The sequence below is a fragment of the Helianthus annuus genome, chromosome 10, assembly GCF_002127325.2.
Source record: "Helianthus annuus cultivar XRQ/B chromosome 10, HanXRQr2.0-SUNRISE, whole genome shotgun sequence".
Classification (NCBI taxonomy): domain Eukaryota; kingdom Viridiplantae; phylum Streptophyta; class Magnoliopsida; order Asterales; family Asteraceae; genus Helianthus; species Helianthus annuus.
Genome location: NC_035442.2, coordinates 172344183 through 172358167, shown reverse-complemented (window position 1 = coordinate 172358167; position 13985 = coordinate 172344183).

Below are 13985 nucleotides of genomic sequence, written 5' to 3'. Positions count from 1 at the left end.
TCGGTTGTCTCTTGTACTAGTTCAGGACCAACCATACGTTTATCTCCAACGTCTGCCCAACACAAGGGCGATCGGCACTTGCGGCCATACAGAGCTTCGAACGGTGCGACTTTTATACTTGTATGATAACTGTTATTGTAGGAAAACTCAACTAAAGGTAGATGAGTATCCCAGCTACCGCCTAGGTCCATGACACATGCGCGAAGCATATCTTTTAATGTTTGTATGGTTCGTTCACTTTGGCCATCTGTTTGCGGGTGGAATGCCGTGCTTAGATCTAATTGAGATCCAAAGGCTTCCTGAAAGGATTGCCAGATTCTTGAGACAAAGCGTCCATCTCTATCTGAAATAATTGAGATAGGCCCTCCATGACGTGCCACAATTTCTTTTAAGTATATCTCAGCAAGCTTTCCCGTGCTATCCTTCTCTCGGATTGGTAGGAAATGCGCAGATTTTGTCAATCGATCAACTATCACCCATATCATATCGTGCCCTCTCAGGGTCCTGGGTAATTTCGTTATGAATTCCATCGAGATTTGCTCCCACTTCCACATGGGTATTTCTGGTTGTTGCAGTAGGCCAGACGGTTTCTGATATTCAGCCTTAACCTTAGCACAGGTTAGGCACTTTCCAACATAAACAGCAACATCTCTTTTGAGTCTCGGCCACCAATAATATTCCTTTAAGTCTTGATACATTTTATCCGATCCTGGATGGATCGAGTATCTCGATTTGTGTACTTCGTCAAGGATGACTTCTCGAATACCGCCATAGAGCGGAACCCAAATACGCCTCTTAAAGTATAAGGTTCCCTCTTCATTTGGCACCATATATTTCAACATACCCGGGAGGTATTCAGCTTTACGGTTTTCCATCTTAAGGGCTTCTTGTTGTGCGTCACGAATACGTGCAGTAAGGTGCGTTCGAATAGTCATTTCCAATGCTCAAACCCTTAGGGTCTTAACCCTTTCTTTTCGACTTAGTGCGTCTGCTACAACGTTTGCCTTTCCAGGATGGTACTTAATCTCACAGTCATAATTATTCAGTAACTCGACCCATCGTCGTTGACGCATGTTTAATTCCTTCTGATTAAATATGTGTTGCAGGCTTTCGTGATCTGTGAAGATTGTACATCGAGTTCCGTATAAATAGTGTTGCCAGATCTTCAGGGCGAATACCTCCGCACCGAGTTCCAAGTCGTGAGTGGTATAGTTTCTTTCATGTACCTTCAATTGTCTTGAAGCATAAGCGATGACTTTCTAGCGTTGCATGAGCACGCAACCCAAACCTTGTCATGAAGCGTCGCAGTATACCACGAAGTCTTCAGTGCCTTCGGGTAAGGATAGTATCGGTGCATCACATAGCTTATTTTTGAGCAGTTGGAAGGCTTCTTCCTGTTTATCACCCCAGTCGTACTTCTTGTCTTTCTGCGTAAGGGTGGTCAACGGTTGAGCTATCTTTGAGAAATTCTCAATAAACCGGTGGTAATAGCCCGCTAAGCCCAAAAATTGTCGAACTTCAGTTGGGGTTTTGGGAGCTTCCCAATTCTTTATTGCTTCAATCTTGGATGGGTCTACATGAATGCCCTTCTCATTCACAACGTGACCAAGAAACTACACTTCGCGAATCCAGAACTCGCACTTTGAGAACTTTGCATAAAGTTTCTCTTTCTTCAGTAGTTCCAAAATGGTTCTGAGGTGTTGCTCATGTTCTTCTTTCGTTCGCGAGTAAATCAGGATATCATCGATAAATACAATCACGAATTTATTGAGATATGGTTTGCATACGCGGTTCATTAGATCCATAAATACCGCTGGCGCGTTCGTCAGTCCGAATGGCATCACAAGAAACTCGTAATGCCCATAGCGTGTTCTGAATGCAGTCTTTGGTACGCTTTCCTCTTGAATCCTTAACTGATGGTATCCAGATCGAAGATCGATCTTGGAATAGTAGCTTGATCCTTGCAATTGATCAAATAAGTCATCAATCCTCGGTAGCGGGTACCGATTCTTGATTGTGAGCTTGTTCAGTTCCCTATAATCGATACACATCCGCAGTGTTCCATCCTTCTTCTTTACGAACAACACTGGGCTCCTGGAACCAAGTCTATATGAAATTCGACTTGTCGTTGCTGAGGTAGTCCTGGCAGATCTTCGGGAAAAACATCAGGGAATTCCTTCACCACAGGAATGTCTTCGAGTTTCGGCTCCTCAGCCTTCTTGTCTACAACATGCGCTAGGAAAGCAACACATACTTTCCTTAAGCACTTCTGTGCCTTCATACAACTGATGATTCGCAGAGGCGCGTCTCGTTTTTCTCCATGTACGATGAGAGTTTCATCATTCGCCAAAGAGATGCAAATGATTTTCTCATGACAAATAACTTCAGCTTTTTTCTTAGACAACCAGTCCATTCCGACCACCACGTCGAAGCTACCCAATTGAATAGGTAAGAGGTCGATGCTAAATCTTGGTTCACTAAGTTCTAACGTGCAGCCTCTAACAACTTTGCCCAATTCAACAAGTTTACCATTGGCTAGTTATATGGAATAAGGAATATCCAATCTACTAGACTCTATCCCAAGCATACGTTTAAATTCCACAGACATGAAACTATAATCGGCACCGGTGTCAAACAATATGGATGCAAAGTGATTGTTAACGAGAAACGTACCGGTGACCACATTAGGGTCCTCGCGTGTGTTCCTTGCTCCAATTACGAATGCTCGAGCCTGAGTATTGCTTCCTTTTGGGCAGTCCTTCATGAAATGCTCTTTGCTTCCACAACTAAAGCATCCTTGGTTCTGCCCCTTTCCGTTACCATTCCTGTTACCAGCACCATTTCCATTCCGGTTCTTTCCTTTTCCCCAACAGTCCTCAGTATGGTGACCCAGCTTTCCACACTTGTCGCATTTTGGAATGCGACAAACCCCTTCGTGATGACGCTTGCAATTGTTGCAAATGGTCAGAGTGCCCAGGTATCTTTTGGTAGGAGCGTCATTCATGGTTACAAGAGTTTTCGCCTCCTGAGGCGGGTTAGTGTCACGCTTCTTGTTGTTTGAACCTTTGTTGTTACGAGTTGCTTGATTCAGGTTTGTATGTTTCCTTTTTTCTTGTTACCGGACGACTCAACATGCGTCTCGGTCTTTTCTGTTGGGTTCAATGATAACTTCTTCATTCGAACAGCATCTTTAGTAAGGCTAACAGCCAGAGTTACAGCCTCAGTGATTGTTGCGGGTTTGGCCGAAGTTACCAAACTGCGAAACTCCGGAGCCAATCCCCAGATGTAGCGCTCGACACGCTTAAATTCGGGAGTCACCATGTAGGGGATCACCCTCGACAAATCATGGAACCTTCGAGTATAACCAGTAATGTCAGCACCTTCCATGGTCAAATGCCAGAATTCAGTCTCCAACCTTTGGAGTTCAGCACTAGAGCAATACTTCTCTCTCATTTTCTCCTTTAGCTCATCCCACGTCATGCCGTACGCGGCATCATCACCAAGAGTTTGGACTTGCAAGTTCCACCAAGTCAGGGCTTCATCAACAAACAACCCAGTAGCAAAAGTGACTTGTTGGTCCGCGGTACACTTGCTCATGATGATAGTGGCTTCAGTCTTTTCCGTCCAGCGTACAAATGCCACTGCACCTCCAGTACCATCGTAGTTCAGTGGTTTGCAGTCGAGGAACTGCTTGAAAGTGCAGCCCTGAGCTGTGTTTCCTCCAGATGAATCTCCATTCCCATTACGTCTCGCATTGCTTGGTCCTCCACTGTCTTTAGTACGGTTCGCCTCATAATGGACGATAGCTGCGAAGATCCTTTCTTCCAGTAGGGCGTTCAGCTCTTCAGCAGTCTTTGGCAGTGGGGGGGGGGAGGAGGTTGATCACGAGCGTTCACAGCTCTTCTGGGTGCCATGTTCTGACAGAACACAATAGGGTTAGACATTTGTTTGATATCGTCATACGAGACAGTACTAGTATATATATACACAGGCATATACCACATAAGTCACATCAAACAATCTGCCAAATGTATCAATTCATACCGCAACAAGCATGCATAAATAGATAAATACTGTTGTGTCATAAGATATTCACGTTGGCGGTTCTTGTCTTTATACCCTAAGTCATTACTCCAAAAGAGTATTTAATAGTCTGGGGAAGGGTGTTCACGTTTGACCTTTTCTTGTACTGAGGGAATCTATACGTGATAAGACTTGCTGTGGTTTATGTGCACTGAATTCCATAATTATGTATGCATCGATAATTACGTAACTCCTTGCACAGTCCGCACAGTTTGTTTCATCCTCGTATCTCTTCCTTCAGATAGGCCATTGTTTCATCCTCGTATCTCTTCCTTCAGATAAACTTCACCGGTTTTTTGCTTATCTAGCGTCGTGACCTAAACATGTTTTATTAACGTTAGTCACTAGACGTGTATCACACAAGTACAAGTCACCATCTTTTATGTATTTGTTCTTGTGTTAAAAATAATTTATATTTTTAACTATGTGTCTTACTTATATTATTTTCTCAAAAATAAATATAAGTATCTTGTATTTTTCACCCGAATTATGTATTTTGTCTAATACTTCACTTCATGTTCATAACTTGTCCAAGTTATTTATTCTATCAAGTAATATATCTTCATAAATATATTCTCTTGTATTTGTCTAAGTATGTTGTATGTGTATTTTTGTATTTTCACTCCTTAGGAGTATTTAGTGTATTTTCAAGTCCCAATACACTATTACATGTAATACATACTACATACACTTAGCACAAAATTTGGTGATCAATAAATATATATATTTTTCTCAAAAATATACATACTTAATATCAAATTTTAATCCTGAAGAAATCATCATTTCTTAACACAAAAATTAGGGAAACCTTGGAAAATATTTTTAGATACATTTTTAGGGAATAAGTTTCTCAAAAACTTATATTTTTCTAAGTGTCAAAATTTATAAAAATTTTGACATAGTCTCCCCTAAAAATGGAGGTTTCCCATGTTTTCAAAACATGTGTTTATTTTCTTTTAAATCATCATCAAACATCAACAACTCATTCAACATTACCGAGTGTCAAAATCAAGTAATTTACACTACATCATGAACTTGAAGTTTTGTAAAAACTTGTAGTAACTTACCATGTTATTTAGTAGGTTTAGTTACCCTTAAAAACATGGTTGTTTGTTTGTAAATCTCATTCTTGAAGGATTTAGTCATTTACAACTTGTAAGATGATTTTTCTAAAAATATTTCTTTTGTATTTTTCTTGTTTCATAAGTGTTTATGCACTTGTTTTTCTAATAAAAATAGTGTATGTTTGAGTAAAAACCAAGATCTTCAAAAATCACATTTTAAGCTTGGTTCTTTTAGAAAAACCATTCATACATCTTGGATCTATAAGTTTACTAGCTTACTTTGTTTGTTATTTTCCAAGAAATCATTTATTCATCAAGTTCATGTTTATACATGAGGATGATCTTCTTGTGTTAACACATAATCATCCTCTAACTTGCTAGATCATGTGTTTAATCACAATCTAACAAGCTTCATGTATTGATCAACATCAATATTTCTAGTAATCAACAAGCAAACATTACACATCTACTAAGCAACATCATTTCATCAAGATATCATCATATTTCACCTTATGTTTCAAGATTCATGTGCATGTCTTTTAATGTTCTTATGATAATCAACATGTTATATCTTTTAACCAACTAAAATGGAAGTAAACAAGTGTTAAAAAGGATCTTACTACTAGCTTGAAGCAAGGGAAGAACAAGATGAAGATTGAGTGGATAAAAGCACACGCAAGAGGTCCTTCAAGATCCAAGTGTTCCAAGCTTCGTTAACCACCTTCTAACACCTCTAAATGAACTTGGAATTGTTGGATTATGAATGAAAGGTGATGGTGGTGATGGCACTAAACTCGGCCGAGAATGGGGGCCAAGGGAGGAGAAGTGTAATGGGTGTTGAATGTGTGGGGTTTATGTGCATATGATCTCTATTTAACCATGCTTTGTTTAACCATTGGACCTTATGTTCCCCAAGTACATGACCATATCTACTAGTGAATCAAGCAAGATCAATTAATCAAATCAACCAAATCTTTTAACTAGGCATGTGGCCGATTTTATTAGGACATGGGGAGGGGTCTAAGTGCAAATTTTAATCATAAAGCTATCTTGTAATCCAAATCATATCTAAGTATATCAAAGTGAATCCAAGGAGATCAAGAAAGATTATGTAGGATCTTGACAAGATTTTGGTGGGTTTAATGGAGATTTTAGTGTGGGGCCACTTCTTGTAACCGTCCATATGCAATGGGGGGGGGATGTGTAACTTTCAATGGTAATTTAAGTTATCTAGTTGAAATCCAAAGTGTATTGATTAGTGTTTAAGTGTATGAGGTGTTATATAGTGTGTTAGGGTGTTCGGGGCCCCTAACTAGTTCAGAAATAAATAAATAATGCTTCTAGTCATATTTTGATGTTCCGGGTAATGTCCGGTTATTCGGTTAGATACCGGTTTGTTAAAGTGCTAAATTGCACCGTTTAGTGTCTTTTAAGTATTCTTTTGTGACACTTTCAATTCCCAACACTTAGGGAAGTATTCTGGACCATTTAGTCATGTTTTTGCATGGTAATACCTTGTTATATTGCTGAATTTTGCTGAATTATATAAAATTCAGCTTTTATAGTGTATTTCGGGTGCTTTTAAGTGCGTATTTTAGCTTACGGAAAGTCTATATATAAACCCTTGTATGTACTCTTGGGTTTTAATGTATTCTTGTCGTTGGACCTACACCTAGGCTCCAATTCTATTGTCTAACTGCTTTCTGCAGAATTGTTGACACAATGTGTCTTACCGGTGAGTTTACTAGTATTTCTGACGCAACGCTGTTCATTAATGCATAAAGTAATTCTTGTAGTATAAAACGTGCATGAATTCACTTCTATAGAATGTAGTCAGACAATGTTGACATTTAAGCACATAATTGCAGTCATTAAATAATAATTAAAGTGTACGGAAATTACCGGTTTGGTGCCAGTTGTCAAACAAAGTACGTTTCTCCAATCATCATCAACTAGTTTCTTGCAACATGTATTAAAATAAAGATCAACAAAAGTTGCCGCGTATACAAGTTTGAATACATAGCATAATGGTAAATAAAAGTTGACTCACCTCCAACATGGGAAATTGCGTACATTGTTCGTTATCATACTAGCATGAGTTAACTATAAGTCAAACCAAAGTGTACTGCAATCGTGCATACCGTTGTCGCCGAAACGACAAGGTTGTAAAATAGTTTACTTAACTATACCACAAGAATACGGATGGTGCGTTAATCCTATAGCGCTATAATTGTTAAAGTAGGCTTGCAAAGTTAATGAGCATATAGAACACAAGTATAACATAGCATGCGATAACAAGAATGATACAAGTATCATGTTATTAATGGATAGAGTGTGTTCGTAAACAATTTTAAGCATGATTTATGATTTGTATAAAGTGTACATGTTGCACCAAAAGTGTATAAAATGGGATAGAGTATACTCACAGTTTGCATAGTAATCCAGCGTACGTGAGTTGATGCGTTTGAGAGTTGAGAACACCGAAGTTACCCTAAAATGGGAAACAGAGGTGTGTAAGTTGCGGTTTTGTTAATGGGTTAGATTCGGAATTTACGAGTTAATGAATACGAATACAAGATAAATTAAGGAGCCACAGAAGTGGTCATGGAAGGAGGTAGGATGATGAACATCCATTAAACCTCACTATATGGTTCACCAAAGTACAAAGTCATCAATGTAGTTGATGACTCGGTTGGTCATGAATAAAGTGAAAAAGAAGTACAACTAACTAATGTTGGAGGCGGGGTGGTGTTAACTTACTTTAAGTCTAGGAAACTACTTAGTTTTCATCTAAATCACTTAAACAACCAAGTGAGCTAGCTAGATGCGTTCATCCCGAGTATGGAAAGTGTTCAGGGACGTGATGTACATTTCTTCACTTTATTACTAGGAAATTGTTTTAGTGACTTAGTGGTAAGAAGATAAATAATCAAATCAACAACTGAGGTAGTGGAACTAGGTTGGAGAGCCTAAGCTTCCATGGTTCACACTTTCACCAAAACACAAGTCTTACCATATTGAAGATGGTGAGCTTGGATGGTCTCAACACTTGTAGGTCACTTAGAACCTTGTTTAAACATAAAGTTTATGAGGTGTTTAGACCTCTAAACTCATGAGAATCAACCATACTCAAGCCCCATAACCATAGGCTTGGTTAGGAGCAAGGTAGGTATATGATTTCACAAGAACCACATATGTAAAGAAAGTGTAAGTAAAAGTTCTTCCAAATCAGAAAGTTTGGACCTCAAAATGGTAATGTTCCACCTTAGTTTACTATGGTAAACTTGTGGAAACAATCCTAGAGGTGTTTCAAGCTTTCAAGAGGAATAAGAAGTGAGAAAAGTTGAAGAAAAGTGAGGTAAATGCTCACTTTTTCACTTAGAGAATTCTGCCTCAAACTTGTAATTCCAGCTGATTAGAGAGTGTTTTGAGAGTGTATGAAGATTTGGAAACGTTAATGTAGGTGTAAGAGGCTTGGTTTTATAATGGGGATTAGGGTTTGTGGTTAAATGAGGTTGTCTGATGATTGGGTGAAGAAGAGGTGAGTGAAAAGTGGCCAACCCATGAGCAGCAAACAACTCGATGCAGATTCGGCCTTCTCGCCACCCGCGAGAAGATTGGGCTTTTGGCTCGCGGGCCGCGAGGAGTCCTATTGTCTCCGAAAGTTTGTTGTTTCACAATTTGGAGGCCCCCAAACTTCGTAATGTTTATCATTTTATGCCACTTACTTGTATTTTAGCCCATTTCCTAGATATTTAAAGTGTAATAAGATATCGTATGAGTATAATGCATGCACGGTTTACGTATAAATGAGAATCAAGCGTGTAATAAGTCTTAGTTTGCATAAAACATGTATCCAAAGATTGATTGCGTATATGTATAAATATAACAAAAATAAGTACAAGAGATGAATTTCATTATGATCGAAGTATCGGATTACAAGTATGGAAGTGAATAAAGAGTATAATACGATTACAAGTTTTCAAAAATAAAATACGATTACAAATTTCTAAATAAGGAAAGTACAGAAATGCAAAGCATTACAGTACCGGTATTTACAGGTGTTTTACCCATAAATATCGGTACCGGTAACGAAAAAACGAGGAAAATGGGAACCGGTACCGGTACCGAATATATCGGCTACGGTTCGGTACCCGGTACGAAATGTTCATACCTAATAACACTCAAATCCGGTTATGGTTGACGTGTCACACAATACGAAAAATCAGAGACATCATAAATGGTGGAATTAAAGTACTTAATCAAATTTCAATACCTACAACGTTTAAAAAGAAAATATTAAATTGTTCTAAAAAACAACACTGAAATTTTGTCTTCAGTTAGACCTGAACCCTCTCTACTTAAAATAGACACCAATTCAATCCCTTGATACCATTAGTTTACAAGTCCTTTAACATTAAAAAAAACTTATATAATGGTTGTTTGGTATAGCTTCAACAAAATAACTAAAAACTACTAAAGGTTACTAATATCTAATATCATAAGAGGTACTAAATGGCCAATAATTTTATCAATTTAAAACGAAAAAACTAAGTTACTGACTGACTAAAAGTTTAGCAAAGAGTTCGTTATATGTGCTTACCTATGTATGTATGGTATTTAATTGAACAACACACTCAAAACAGTCAAACGTTCATGAATGTACATTAAAGCTCCAAATTTTTTACTAAATACTTGTAGTTCTACTTTTTGAACAACTTTGATTTGGCTTCTTAGGTTCACTTCTTGGCGTTTTTTCGATTTTCAAAACTCTTACTTGTTTATTTTATGTGTGTTGTCATAAGTTGACTTTCTAAATCGCTCAATGTATGGTAGTTCTTAGTCTTACTATACATATAACTAGTTGAGTGAAATACCAAAATCCTTTCTTAGTTTTGGTCATATTCTGTTTATGATTGTTTCACCCACTGTTGTTGCTTGAATCTATGGTCGACACCATTGCTGCTCTGTCTCGTTGTTGGAACTATCATCATCAATGGAACAGGGTCGGAAAGGCGATAAGTGACAAGTAGTGTGACGGGGGGTGGGATCTGTGTTGGTGAATTGGTGGGTAAAAGAGAGAAAGAGGCGGAGGGGGGAGAGGGAGAGAGTGAGTAAGTGGAGTGAGGTGGGTTAAAATTAATCTACATCTAGTTTTATATAAAGATTAATTAGTACTAAAAGATAATTAAAAAATAGAAAAAAAAACTAGGTAAAATGTCCAAATTGTCTATGAGTTAACGCTTAAATTAAACGGCGTTAGTGATTTGGATGAAAATAACAATAAAACAAAAACCTCAAACACTCAAATGTACAAAAAAAGTCATGTTGGATGTAATAAACAAATATGACCAAATCTCATGGATCATTTTGGCATTTTACTATAACTGGTTCTTAGGACCCGTGTGTTGCGGCGGGACACCGCTAAACCAATGGATGCCACGTGTCATCCACCTATTAGCGTAGGCATTCACCCATTAGTCCCAAAATTAAATTGTAACTTTTTTACCGTAACCGATAATTATATTATAGTAACTAGTATTAAGTCCATGCGTTGCAGCGGTTGTCATAAAACTGTGTTGAGTAGTAGCAATACTATACCATTGTCAGCGACCACCAACACCAGAAAAGCTTGTAAAAACAAAATAAATAAAAACGGGAAAAAAATAAGGCCGAGCGAAAAGCAGACGTAAAATCTCTGAATCACGCACGCTTGTTGCTGAGAAATTAAAGCAAAACGTAAAACATAGAAAAAAAATAACTAAGTCCATCCAGGACCCGTGTGTTGGACGAGCTTGTCAAACGCAGAAAAATAGATGTGACGCGACAGGCCACTCAAACGGGAAAAAATATACGAAAAAAATGTTGGATCCCACACGCACGTTGATGTGCGTTAACTCGCAAAATTTAGAACGAAACGAAAAACTTGGGAAATATGAAAAGTATGGTGGATCAAAATTGAAAATAAAAAGAGTTAGGATTAAATTGTAAAAGATGAAAAACTTGGGTTTAAAAGTAAAAAAAAAACAAAGGGTCTAAATTGAAAATTTGAAGTTATTTGTTAATTTTAGATAAAGATAAGGATAAAAATAAGTGATATCTATATATTGTTTATTAATTAATACTAATATTAAAAGAAATTTATTAAACAAGTATAAATAAAATTTATGAGTTTGAAGGAGAGAATGTCATGTGACATTATTTGGAGTCTTTTATTATAAGTTAGATTATATAGCCTGATATACAATATACCGCTTCAAAACTATCAATCTCACCATATACTATATGTACTATACACATTTTTCCTACTTAGTTTTTCTTACTAATCTAGTTTTCCTTTGATAATGCCCACATGGTAAGTAAACAAAAACTAAATATGGAGTTGTGTTCACCTTTTTTCTTGACATTTTGGGTACAAAGTTTGTTAAAAACAGAGTTGTGTTCGTAATAGAGTACTTCTTTAGTATCATAGATTGTATCAAGCGTCAGTACGTGATGGTACGCTGGTACCCTAACGGACCGAACAGATTCCGATCTAACATCGGTACCAATATTCATTTTTATTATTTTTTTATCGATGTAAACATATGTTGGTATCCTTTAGGCACATCATGAGTTCATTTATTTATTTACCTTTTCTCTTTTGGTTTTTATAGTGAGTGTCGACACCCAAACCAATACCGACCAAATTCTCGGCACATGACAGAAGTAATCCCAGTAGTTAGTGGTAATTAAGTACATGATAGCAGTTAATTAAGCAATTTAAGTTGTAAGCTTCTACAGGGAAGTATACGTATGATTGTATAGTAAGTATTTGTATTTTACGCATGTTAGAAAACTCAAACCTTAATCACGCATGAACAAACATCACATAATCACACATGAACAACACATGTAATCACGCATACCCTAATCATGCATGAACAAAACATCGCATAATCACGCGTGAGGAAACCTAATCACGCATGAACAAACATCAGAAAATCATGCATGAGTATACCTAATCATGCATATTATTTTGTGGTCGCACGCTTCGCATGTTAAGAGTCTTTTGTATTTTAATTAGAGTAAACTCCCGTTTTGATCCCTGTGGTTTGGTCACTTTAACGATTTTGCCCAAAACCTTTAAAAATAGTCATTTTCCTCCAATAATTTGCTATGGTTTTTCCATTTTGCTCCCTGCGGGGAGCAAAATGAAAAAACAGACAATTTGGATGGAGTTAGAGGTGGGGAGCAAAATGGAAAAACCATGCAAACTATTTGAGGAAAATGACTATTTTTAAAGGTTTGGTGCAAAACCGTTAAAGTGATCCAACCACAGGAAGCAAAACGAAAGTTTACTCTTTAATTTATAATGTCTTTCATATATTCATATTTTTTTATAATTGCGTACACACTAACAATAACTATCCACTGAAAATTAACACGTAAGTTATGAAGACGACCTAATGGGTTTTGTAAGCCTTGCAAAGGGACAATCGAATCTTGTAATATTATACATTTGGTTCTATATTTTTTTTGAAATATTAAATTGGTTGATTACGACCATGAGTTTGTTACCATTTTAGTTTTTGTTACTTATTGGTAGACTGAAAGGGACAAGATAGATATTAGAAGATGACTCAGATCGCAATTGCTTGTGTATACTAATCTTCACATAAAGATAGCCACTACTTTTTTTAACGGCGAATTCACCACATTGAAATACACTCGTCTCTGAACCGGGGAAAACCCTCACATAGGGCCGAAGCCCGTGAACACTCGCCTGAATCCTCCAAAGATAGCCACTACTGACTACTTATTTGTCAATGATAAATAGTTAGTTTTTTTAATGCCAGCTCGACAGTAAGAATTCGGGCCTAAGTTTATACAAGATATCAGGGCCGTCTCTAAGAATTCAGATGTCCCGTGTGACTATAAAAAATGGTCTCTAAAATATAAGTGTTTATACATACAAATATTCAATAATAAAACGATAATAGCGACAACAATAAACAAAACAAAACTATTATAGCACAAATGCACAATGATCTATTTTAGGTTTAAAATATTAAGTTGTTTTATTAGGTTATATCAATGAGTTTAAATGGGTAAATGACAATTGTGTTTAGATGGGCCAAACTAAAAGGTTTTAAGAGTAAATTACAAGTTTTGTCCTTTATGTTTACATCAAATTGCAGGCGTTGTTCTTTTGGCTAAAAGTTTACAGACGGTGTCATTAACCTTTCAAAATCTTGCACGTTTTGTCCTTTATGCCAAACATGATTAAAAATCTCAGTTAATTCTTGTCATGTGCAATGCACATGAGGGTACAATGATCGTTTTCCAATTATTATTAAACTATCTTAAAAGAAATATATATATATAGAGTAGGAGTTGGGTGGAAAGTCTATTTTTCCTAGAAAGTCTAGGAAGGAATAAGATTTGGACATGTGTCATTGAGGGATTTTAAGTAGAAGGGCTATCATGTAATTTCACATTTTAATTTTATTTTTGGAATGTATCTTCATTAACTAAAATTCCATGATTTTCGGAATTTTTATTGTTTTCGAATTCAAATCTGCAAGTCAATGTGTTTATCTGAAACTATCAGCATGTTCTTGGTGATGTGTTTTACCAGTCAGAGAGGTTGAAGTCAGTGTGTTTTAACAATCTGAAGTCAATATATAATCAGGTTGTGTTTTAACAGTTATTTTGCATTTTAACACTCTGAATGTGTTATATGTTGTTGTCTATGTCACATTACATCACATTGTGTTTTTTGATGATTACATTACATCATAATGTGTTTTACAACAGTTTGTTTTTATACTGGAGTTTAACATATATGATTGTGTT